The sequence below is a fragment of the Moschus berezovskii genome, chromosome 9 (genome assembly GCF_049115385.1).
Source record: "Moschus berezovskii isolate FMDL1 chromosome 9, NW_MosBer_1.0, whole genome shotgun sequence".
NCBI classification, from domain to species: Eukaryota; Metazoa; Chordata; class Mammalia; order Artiodactyla; family Moschidae; genus Moschus; species Moschus berezovskii.
In genome coordinates, this window is record NC_142468.1 from 78,521,212 (window position 1) to 78,531,566 (window position 10,355).

The window sequence follows — 10,355 nt, forward strand, 5'->3', positions numbered from 1 at the left end:
GGCGATTGCAAAGAACAGGACAAGGGTGAGTGAGATAAGCTCCAGTTCCTAGTATTGTGAGTCCCCACTTTCTGAGACCTACTCAATCCAGACTTTGCAAGGAGCAAGCTGAGTTACAGAGGCAGAAGGAGTAGGAGGTTATGTAAAATTTTAACATTTTCTCTTCAGTTATAGCTAAATAAAAGCAAGGTTATTATACATTAATAATAAAATTCAAAATGTCCATATAATAAAATACAACAAATATATTTTAAAAGTGGTATAAAATCCCAGTGTATTGACTTGGGAGATATTTATTATATATTGTTAAGTGGTATGTTTAAAATAATATGTACTGTGTATATAATGGTATACCTTTTATATATACAGTTATCTCTGTGTTCTCATTACAGATAATTTTTATTCTTATTCCTTACTTGATTTTTCTAAATTAAAAAATATAATCTTATTAATTAAAAAATGGTTTACTTTTTTTTCTGATTGGAAAGATTATATATACTTATCGCAGAGCAACAACAACAAAAAAACTTCAGCAAACGTAAAAATGTATAAGGAATAAATTTATTGCATTCTTTCACTCAGAGATAACCACCATTAACACTTTAGGGTAGACCTTTATAAGCTTTTCTGTGAGTATAACATTAGCAAGAGTTTTGTATACAGATGATTTTAGTACATGGGTCTCAGACTGCTCTAGAAAGTTTCCTTAATTTCAGATAAAGAAACAGAGGTTTGCACAGTTACGAACACTACTTTATCTGACTGCAGGTTTTACTAGGTATCTGTGGAAAGGAGCATGATGACCTTGAATTCTTAAGTTGGAGCAGTCAAAAGGGGAAAGATCCATTGAGGTGATGGATAAAGGAAAGTAGAGACAGAGGAACTAAGTGAAGTGTAGTGATAGTCGCTCAGTTGTGTCTGACTCTTTGTGACTACAGAGCCTGTAGCCCACCAGGCTCCTCTGTCCGTGGAATTCTCCAAAGATAGACTTTATTTACTATCTTGATTATTTTGCCTAAGGTGGAAAATGTTCTTTGTGTAAAGAGGTGCCACTAAAGTGCATGGCATAACCATTCTCTTAAGCAGTATGATATCAAATATCACACTTTGATATTTAAGTACTACATTAATTAACACATGGAAATATTTTATCATTATTGGAGTTTTTATGATAAACTCCAATACTTTGGCCACCTCATGCGAAGAGTTGACTCACTAGAAAAGACTCTGATGCTGGGAGGGATTGGGGTCAGGAGGAGAAGGGGATGACAGAGAATGAGATGGCTGGATGGCATCACCGGCTCGATGGACATGAGTTTGAGTTATTGTACGATAACAGAGGCATTGTACCTAACAACTACTGAATAGCTTTTATGGACGAAGTATTGTTATAAGTTTAAGAGAGGTGGACCTTATGAGGCCTTCCCCAACAGGCCTTCCCCCACAGCCTCTGCTTTAGCTGCTCTCTGAAGTACCTAGATAATAGTATTTGATGCACATTTCCTGAGTTGTTTTATCCAATGGAAGATGTTAAGTACTTGATGACCAGGAGCACATAGCCCCAGGCCTCCTGGAGCCTAAGGACTGATACTGTTAACCCCTATGGCACTGCCCTGTTACCTTGCCATCAGCCAATCAGAGGATTGTGCATGAGACGGATGATCACAAACCTTGTGACCCTTCTCCCTCATCTGGCTTTTAAAAATGCCTATATTTTTGGGCTTGAGTCACCCGTCTCCTTTCATGGCCCTCCTATAAAGCTTTCTCTGCTACAAACTCTGATATTTTGGTTTGTTTGAACTCTCTGTGTGTCAGGTGCATGAACTTGGGCTAACATTAAGTGTTTTATCTATTAATATTATATAGATATTCCCTCAACATTCAGAAAACAAAGATCATGGCATCTGGTCCCATCACTTCATGGGAAATAGATGGAAAAACAGTGGAAACAGTGTCGGACTTTATTTTTTTGGGCTCCAAAATCACTGCAGATGCTGATTGCAGCCATGAAATTAAAAGACGCTTACTCCTTGGAAGGAAAGTTATGACCAACCTAGATAGTATATTAAAAAGCAGAGACATTACTTTGGCAACAAAGATCAGTCTAGTCAAGGCTATGGTTTTTCCCGTGGTCATGTATGTCTGTGAGAGTTGGACTGCAAAGAAGGCTGATCGCCGAAGAATTGATGCTTTTGAACTGTGGTGCTGGAGAAGACTCTTGAGAGTCCCTTGGACTGCAAGGAGATCCAACCAGTCCATTCTAAAGGAGATCAATCCTGGGTGTTCATTGGAAGGACTGATGCTAAAGCTGAAACTGCAATACTTTGGCCACCTCATGCGACGAGTTGACTCACTAGAAAAGACTCTGATGCTGGGAGGGATTGGTGGCGGGAGGAGAAAGGGACGACAGAGAATGAGATGGCTAGATGGCATCACCAACTCGATGGATATGAGTTTGAGTGAACTTCGGGAGTTGGTGATGGACAGGGAGGCCTGGTGTGCTGTGATTCATGGGGTCGCAAAGAGTTGGACACGACTCAGTGACTGAACTGAACTGAGATATTCCCTACAATCCCAAAATAGGGCATATCAGTGAAACATTTGCAAGAAAAAATGCATGAAATGAAGCAGTAATTACCTTAGGACATAACTTGCTAATGGATGCACAAATGACCTGAGATAAAACACAGACACTCACAGATACAGTTCACAGGTATGCTGGCCAGATGCTAAGAACCTAAGTGTTGTCCTGGGAAGAAACTTGGCAGTGCCACTTCTTGCTATTCATGGATCTTGACGCCTCTATCACAACTCACTGTAAAATAAATGCCAAACACTATTTTTGCTTTTATCCTTTTTTTATAAAAGCAAAAGTCTTCTTTGAATTTAAGTTAGCTACACAGGTGCTAATACAAGTCTTTTTCTGTAAAGCAAACTTTCAATAAGCAAGGGACACTTGTAATTCTTTTAATCTTTAAAAAAATCCTATGAGTCATACATTATTATTTTCTCCAGTTTACAGTTGCAAAAAGTGAAGCCCAGAGAGTTTAATTAATATACCCAAGGTCATATTGCTAGAAATGACAAGACATAGTATTTGAAAGCTGTCAGTATGAGTCTAGAGTTTCTTTCTTGTTTCAGGAATTGTGATGTTTGGTAAACTTCTATTTTTAGAATAAAACTGTCATGCTCCAATGCAGAGATGAAAGCCGAGCTATCCAGTCATTAAAAAATAAATGATTGCATACAACATGTATTTAATGTGCTAATAAGGAATGTAAGTATGTTGAGAGGGATTTGACACCAAGCTTGGCCTTGCTCATTTTCTCTCCCAATCCTATGATATATTTCTATTTTACTTTACAGGAACATTTCCGACCCAGTTTCAGAAATTTGAAACCATGGACCAAGAAAATAATTCAGGTGTGACTGAGTTTGTGTTGCACAGTCTTTCAGGTTCTCGAGAGCTACAACTTTTCTATTTTGCATTTTTTACACTTTTCTATTTATCTGTTGTGCTGGGGAACCTGCTCATAGTGCTCACAATCTTCTCTGAACCCTCCCTACACACACCCATGTACCTTCTACTCAGTAACCTCTCCTTCACTGACGTGTGTCTGTCCACCTTTGCTTCCCACAAAATGATTGCTGACTTCCTCGTGGAGCACAAGACCATCTCCTTTGAAGGCTGCATGGCCCAGATATTCTTCCTGCATGTCTTTGCCGGTGGTGAGATGATGCTCCCTGTGGCCATGGCATACGATAGATACGTGGCCATATGTCGCCCCTGCATTATGTCACCATCATGAATGTGCGCAAGCGCATCAGCCTCGTGGTGGGCTCCTGGCTCACTGGGGTTCTGCACTCAGTCGGTCAGTTGGTCTTCACAGTAAGCCTCCCATTCTGTGGCCCCAACAGAGTGGACAGTTTTTTCTGTGACCTTCCCCTGGTTATCAAACTTGCCTGCACAGAAACCTTCACTCTTGAGGTCCTGATGCTGTCAGACAGCGCTCTAATGGCCGTGTGCTCCTTTGGGCTCTTGCTGGTCTCCTACAGGGTCATCCTGGGCACTATGCGGCGGCGTTCCTCAGCGGGCATGGCCAAGGCAAGGGCCACCCTGACTGCCCACATCGCCGTAGTAACCCTCCTCTTCGGGCCCTGCATCTTCATTTACGCCTGGCCTTTAGCAGTCCCCCAGTGGATAAGCTTCTCTCAATATTTTATACAGTTTTCACTCCTCTTTTAAACCCCTCGATCTACACCTTGAGAAATAAGGAGGTAATGTCAGCAGTGCAGAAACTGGGGCACCGACAGGCGCGTTCCCAGCGGTCTTCCAGTTCTCCTTTGTGGCGAACAGCAGCCCGTGATAATAGCCAGGTCGTTGTACCTTCTTCTGTGAATTACTGCTGTGTCTCAAATACCATCGGACACATTTTCTTCCTTTTCATATCTTTTGCTTATAGAACAGCAAACTAGCTATCTTAGATAATAGAAGAATAGGATACCCTGTCTTTTGCTTGTGAAATAATTTTTTTACATTTCATGGCAAAATTATTTATAATGTTGGGAAGGGGTGGGGTGTATTTTTCCTATTACCCCTTGTGAGGTCTTGTGGATAAACTAGTAAAAAAACTGACACAAAGATTAACAGGGGAAAAAGAAACACATTTTAATTCATCCACATGAAGCTCTCACAGAGATGAAACCTAATAAGAGGCCAAAGTAGGCAGCTTTTATACATTTTAGACAAAAAACAAACAAACAATAAACAATAAATTTGTGAGGAATTGACAGGACAAAGAAACCTAGGATTTGGGTGCCCAGTTAGTGAAGAATCTAAGCAGAGTTTGCACTTGGGATAGTAAAGTAAAGAAGTAACAAGGTTTGCTTCTGTAGGCTTCTTGGTCCAATTCCCTGTCTTTGGTGATACGTGTGTCTTTCTACCTCCAGATACAGAGGGTGCAACCCCTCATATAAGAGAGTTCCTGCTTTCAGCAGGCAGAAATGTGGGTCAGTCAGAGTGTCCTTCTTGCAATGGTCATTTCTTAAGTAACTTTAAGAATCAAAATAGTAACTTTAATAATCAGTATGCCACTGAGGCGCATTTTGAGGCAACCTACTATGGACACCAACCATAATATTAAAAGTCTTCTTTTTCTGAGGGGACCCTTGTAGATTATTGATGGAAATGTAAATTGGTGCAGTAAAAAACAGTATTAAAAAAAACTAAAAATAGAACTGCCATATGATTTAGCAATTCCACTGTACACACACACACACACATCTGGAAAAAATGAAAGCACTAATTCAAAAAGATATACACACCTTGATATTCATAGTAGCCGTGTTTACAATAGCCATTATTAGAAGTAACCCATATTATGTAATCCCATATTATGGGATTATATGAAACCATGTTTGTGAAAGTTTTGAAAACTGTAAAGCAGTGTAGAATTTAAAGATTCTTTCATTCAATAAAAATAGTTTTAAAATAAAAATAAATTTAAAAAAAATAAAATAAAATCAAGTTTCTACAATTGAAAAAAAAAAAGAAGTAACCCAAGTGTTCATCACAGATAAATGAATAAAAAAGATATATATATATATATATAGAGAGAGAGAGAGAGAGAGCAATGGAATATTACTCAGCCATATAAAAGAATGAAATTCTGTCTTTTGCAGCAATGTGGATGGACCTAGAGAATATTACATTTAGTAAAATAAGTTAGACACAGAAAAACAAATACACTATGATATCACTTATGTGCATTATTTAAAAAGTAAACAAATGAAGGCATACAGTAAAACAGAAACACACTCATAGATATAGAAAGCAAACTAGTGATTACGAGTGGGGAGAAGAAATGGGAGAGGGGCCTGTTAGGGGTCTGGAATTAAGAGATACAAATGACTGTGTGAAAGTGAAAGTGAAGTCGTTCAGTCGTGTCCGACTCTTTGCGACCCCATGGACTGTAGCCTACCAGGCTTCTCCATCCATGGAATTTTCCAGACAAGAGTATTGGAGTGGGTTGCCATTTCCTTCTCTAGGGTATCTTCCCAACCCAGGGATCCAACCCAGGTCTGCAGCATTGCAGGCTGTCTGAGCCACCAGGGAAGCCAAAAATACACAAATGACTGTGTATAAAATAGATATACAACAAGGATGCACTGTATAGTACAGAGTATTATAGCCATTATCCTGCAATAACTTCTAATGGAATATGAACTGTAAAAATACTGAATCAGTATGCTGTACTCCTGAAGCTAATATAATATTGTAAATCAACTATACTTCAATAAAAGTCTTCTTTTCCTAAAAAAAAGTGATCAAATTCAAGCTTCTTCCAACCTACTTGGTAAATATGGAGATGTACAAAATACTAATATGTATAATATGTAAATCATATTTTCAAATTTTAGGATAGTAATTACTTTACAGTTATTTTCTCGTTCCGTTTCCATTCCGTCGCTCAGTCGTGTCCGACTCTTTGTGACCCCGTGGACTGTAGCCTACCAGGCTTCTCCGTCCATGGGATTCTCCAGGCAAGAATACTGGAGTGGGTTACCGTTTCCTTCTCCAGGGGAACTTCCCGACCCAGGGATCGAACCCGGGTCTCCCACATTAGAGTCAGACGCTTTAACCTCTGAGCCACCAGGGAAGCCCTGCAGTTATTTTCTAGTCATCATTTTATCTGGTATCATTATTGTCATAAATTTTACAGATGAGGAGAACTTGGCACAGTTCTCACCATTTTAGTTGACAGAATAAGTCCTTCTGATTGTAGACCTCATTCCTTCTCTCTTCTTTCTTCATGCTGCTGCTGCTGCTGCTAAGTCACTTCAGTCGTGTCCGACTCTGTGTGACCCCATAGACGGAAGCCCACCAGGCTCCCCCGTCCCTGGGATTCTCCAGGCAAGAACACTGGAGTGGGATCTTTCTTCATATATGTATACAAACACAAACAACTATATTCCTTGCTATTCAAGCTATTTTTATCTGAACTAAGGAACTAATTACACTGAGATAAACTTTTTGGCAGATTATTTCTTGCAATCTAAAGTCTCATTGCAAACGAACCAAACTTAGAGGTCAAAGAGCACATAGGTTATGTTGCAGAACTCATCTGAATTCAGAAACCAAATATATTTGCATATTTACTTTAATGATGTTACAAATACTAAAATGTGACTCCACAAGTAATGTTTACATATTTCAGTGTATTAAATCGAAGTTCAGAATTGACACTTAAAGTTGGTGATTCAAAGGGTACATCCAAAAATAGACATCTCTCCATATATAAAGAGAGGATTTTTTCTAATAGTGTTAAATGTGTGACTTTGCTCGATGTATTCTCTTCCCTATCTCCATGTCATGCCCTCTTAATTTACCTTGACCAATAAAACATAATTGAGAATACATATTTTAAGGCTCTCTAAAAGTATAAAATTATTATTTTGAATTTTCAAAAAAGGTTACATTTTCAAACTTAAATTTAATATTCAATTCTTACTCATAGTGTAACCTTCTTTCACCAATTAGAAAACTGTGAGTGAGTGTCATACAAATTAAGTTAGCTGAACACACTCATAATTGGCAAGAAGGAGAAATGATTCAAGTACCTTTAACTTCTGACTTCTGGTCTTTGAAAGAAAGTCCATGACCAAAGGTAAATTATGCTTTTGATATACCACACATAGAAGAAATAGTTGTATGGAATAGGATTTAATGCCAATTATATTTTAAACAGTTTTAGACTCATTTTTCCTCCATAACTTTCCCATTCTATAAGGTTTTGTTGATTCTTCTGTGAAACACAGACTCAAAAGACAATAACCTAATATAGGATTGTGTCATACAACAATGGGAATGATAAAGCAAAACATATATTCAATGATCACATAAAGTTTATGTTATATTTTTATATATCATCTCATTCCATCCTTGCAAAATATCTATGGATTAGAAAACCAAGATTATACCTCTATTGGCAACACTATTGAAATTTTAAAAAATAATAAAAATACTTATGAGTTTTTGGTATTATTTAACAGAAATGAAGGACATCATGGTACCTGAAATAGTGGAAGTTTTGGGAGGGGAATGTTAATGGAAAGTGACTGTAGGTCATGAAAGTGATGGGCAGTGCTTGACTATCAGGGGTAAATTTTGTTTGTGCAGGACTGTTTGGGTCTGGGAACTTCAGTGAAAGTATGGACTAGCAGAGAAAACTAAGTAGCACAAGGAAAAGACCAAAATATCTGTCTTCACTCCAAACTTATGGATATAAAAATGCTTCCTCTTGGAAATTACAATAGCGGGATTACTCACATATAAGTTTAGAGTTTGAATTTATATGGTATGTATATTTTGAACACAATTACCTGATAAATTCACATATAATATTGAGAACCAGGGGCTTCCCTGGTGGGCAGTGGTGAAGAATCTGCCTGCCAATGCAGGATACTAAGGAGACATGAGTTCGACCCCTGGGTCAGGAAGATCCCCTGGAGGAGGAAGTGGCAACCTCCTCCAGTATTCTTCCTGAAGAATTGCATGGACAGAGGAGCCTGGCGGGCTACTGTTCATGGGGTGGCACAATGAAGTTTGAGTGGCCTTTGGAAAAGCAAAAACAAAAACGTCTCTGAGGGATCACATGGATTTAGACACACGAAGTCCTGCTGCTGAGCGCCAAAGAATTGATGCTTTTGAACTGTGGTATTGGAGAAGACTCTTGAGAGTCCCTTGGACTGCAAGGAGATCCAACCAGCCCATCCTTAGGGAGATCGATCCTGGGTGTTCATTGGAAGGACTGATGTTGAAGCTAAAGCTCCAGTACTTTGGCCACCTGATGTGAAGAGCTCACTCATATGAAAAGACCCTGATTCTGGGAAAGTTTGAAGGCGGGAGGAGAAGGGGACAACAGAGGATGAGATGGTGGGATGGCATCACTGACTCAATGGACATGAGTTTGAGCAAGTTTCAGGAGTTGGTGATGGCCAGGGAGGCCTGGCGTGCTGCAGTTCGTGGGGTCGCAAGGAGTGGGACGTGGCTGAGCGACTGAACTGAACTGAAGTCCTGCTGAGTTTGAGTTCACAGTCAAACTCACAAAACACGAGGAACCTATCCCCAGTGAACAAGAGTCAGTGGACAAAATAGAGTAACCTCCTGCTTCCCCCTCAAATCAGTAGTAAATCTATTAGATATATGAGAAATTTGTTCAAAATGACTAAATATATATAGCAAATAAAAAGGAGAAAATATTACCCTCATAAAGTAAAAGCAGGTGACTTCTGTTTAGGGTAAAAAGAGTAGACATAATTTTCCATATTCCTCCTGCTACATACAATTATAATAGTGGACATAATCTATAAAACAAACATTATAAGAAGGGAGACTGGATAGGGGCCCAAGGAATGACATGATATAACTTAAAAAGATAACAACTCAGGAACTCTAATGAGAAAAGAAAAAAAAAAATCCTAACAAAATCTTGTTCTCTCAAGCTGAAGAACCAAGAAGGCAGCTGGCAAGACAGAAAACTTCCAAAATAATGTCTCTACTCCAGGCAAACACCATACCAAAAAATCTTTCATCCCACTTCACACTAGCAAAGGCCAATGGATAGCTTAGACACCTATCCCTGGCCAAACTGTAAAAATGTACCCAAATCCCCCCACCTCCTGAGATGTTGTCAGAGGAGGGCATGTAGGGAGCCAGAGCTCTCATCTTTGTCAGACTATAATCAGTTCTTCCTCCCTTGGTGTAAGTGGGTAGCAGTATCAGCCTCCAATCCCTCCCAGCCAGGTAGTATTGAAGGAGACCTCAGGAGGAGCCAGAACTCTCTCCCACCCAGCAATGACTAGAAGCTCCTCACTTATCCTTGGGTATTGAGAATCCGGACTTCTATCCCCACTGGACCTGAGGAGGCGTCGTTCCCCCATCTTCATTTTTCTTTTTTTTCCTGTCAAAAAAAAAATGTGGGTTGAGTCTCTCTTATCATCAAAGATGTCCTGCTCATCACATGATTTTATTTGTGCTTTTATTTTACTAACCTTAGAAGAAATGGGTACTAGCTTTTAGGTAGAGAATGAGGCCCAGTGATTCACCATCATTCCCACATACAAATGGAGAAACTGAGATTCAGGAATTGTTTTACCCAAAAGAATATGGCTGGTGAGCCCCTAAGTTCAAATATTTCTCCAGGCATGTAGGCAGATAGTGAGGTTGGGTTCTCTGAAGAGTTAAAAGCCAAGTACAGTGAGGGTGCAAAATAAAGAGAAGACTGGTTTCCCTTTAAGCTGAGGATAAACAGAGGCTAAATTTGTGGAAAACATGTGGAAACCCATCCAACAAG

The 10,355-nt window shown here is 39.3% G+C and overlaps 1 pseudogene; it reads left to right on the plus strand.

Moving 5' to 3' along the window:
* The first annotated feature begins 3,401 nt into the window (after nt 1-3,401).
* LOC129563364 (olfactory receptor 4K15-like) lies at nt 3,402-4,476 on the plus strand (annotated as a pseudogene).
* The last annotated feature ends 5,879 nt before the right edge of the window (nt 4,477-10,355 follow it).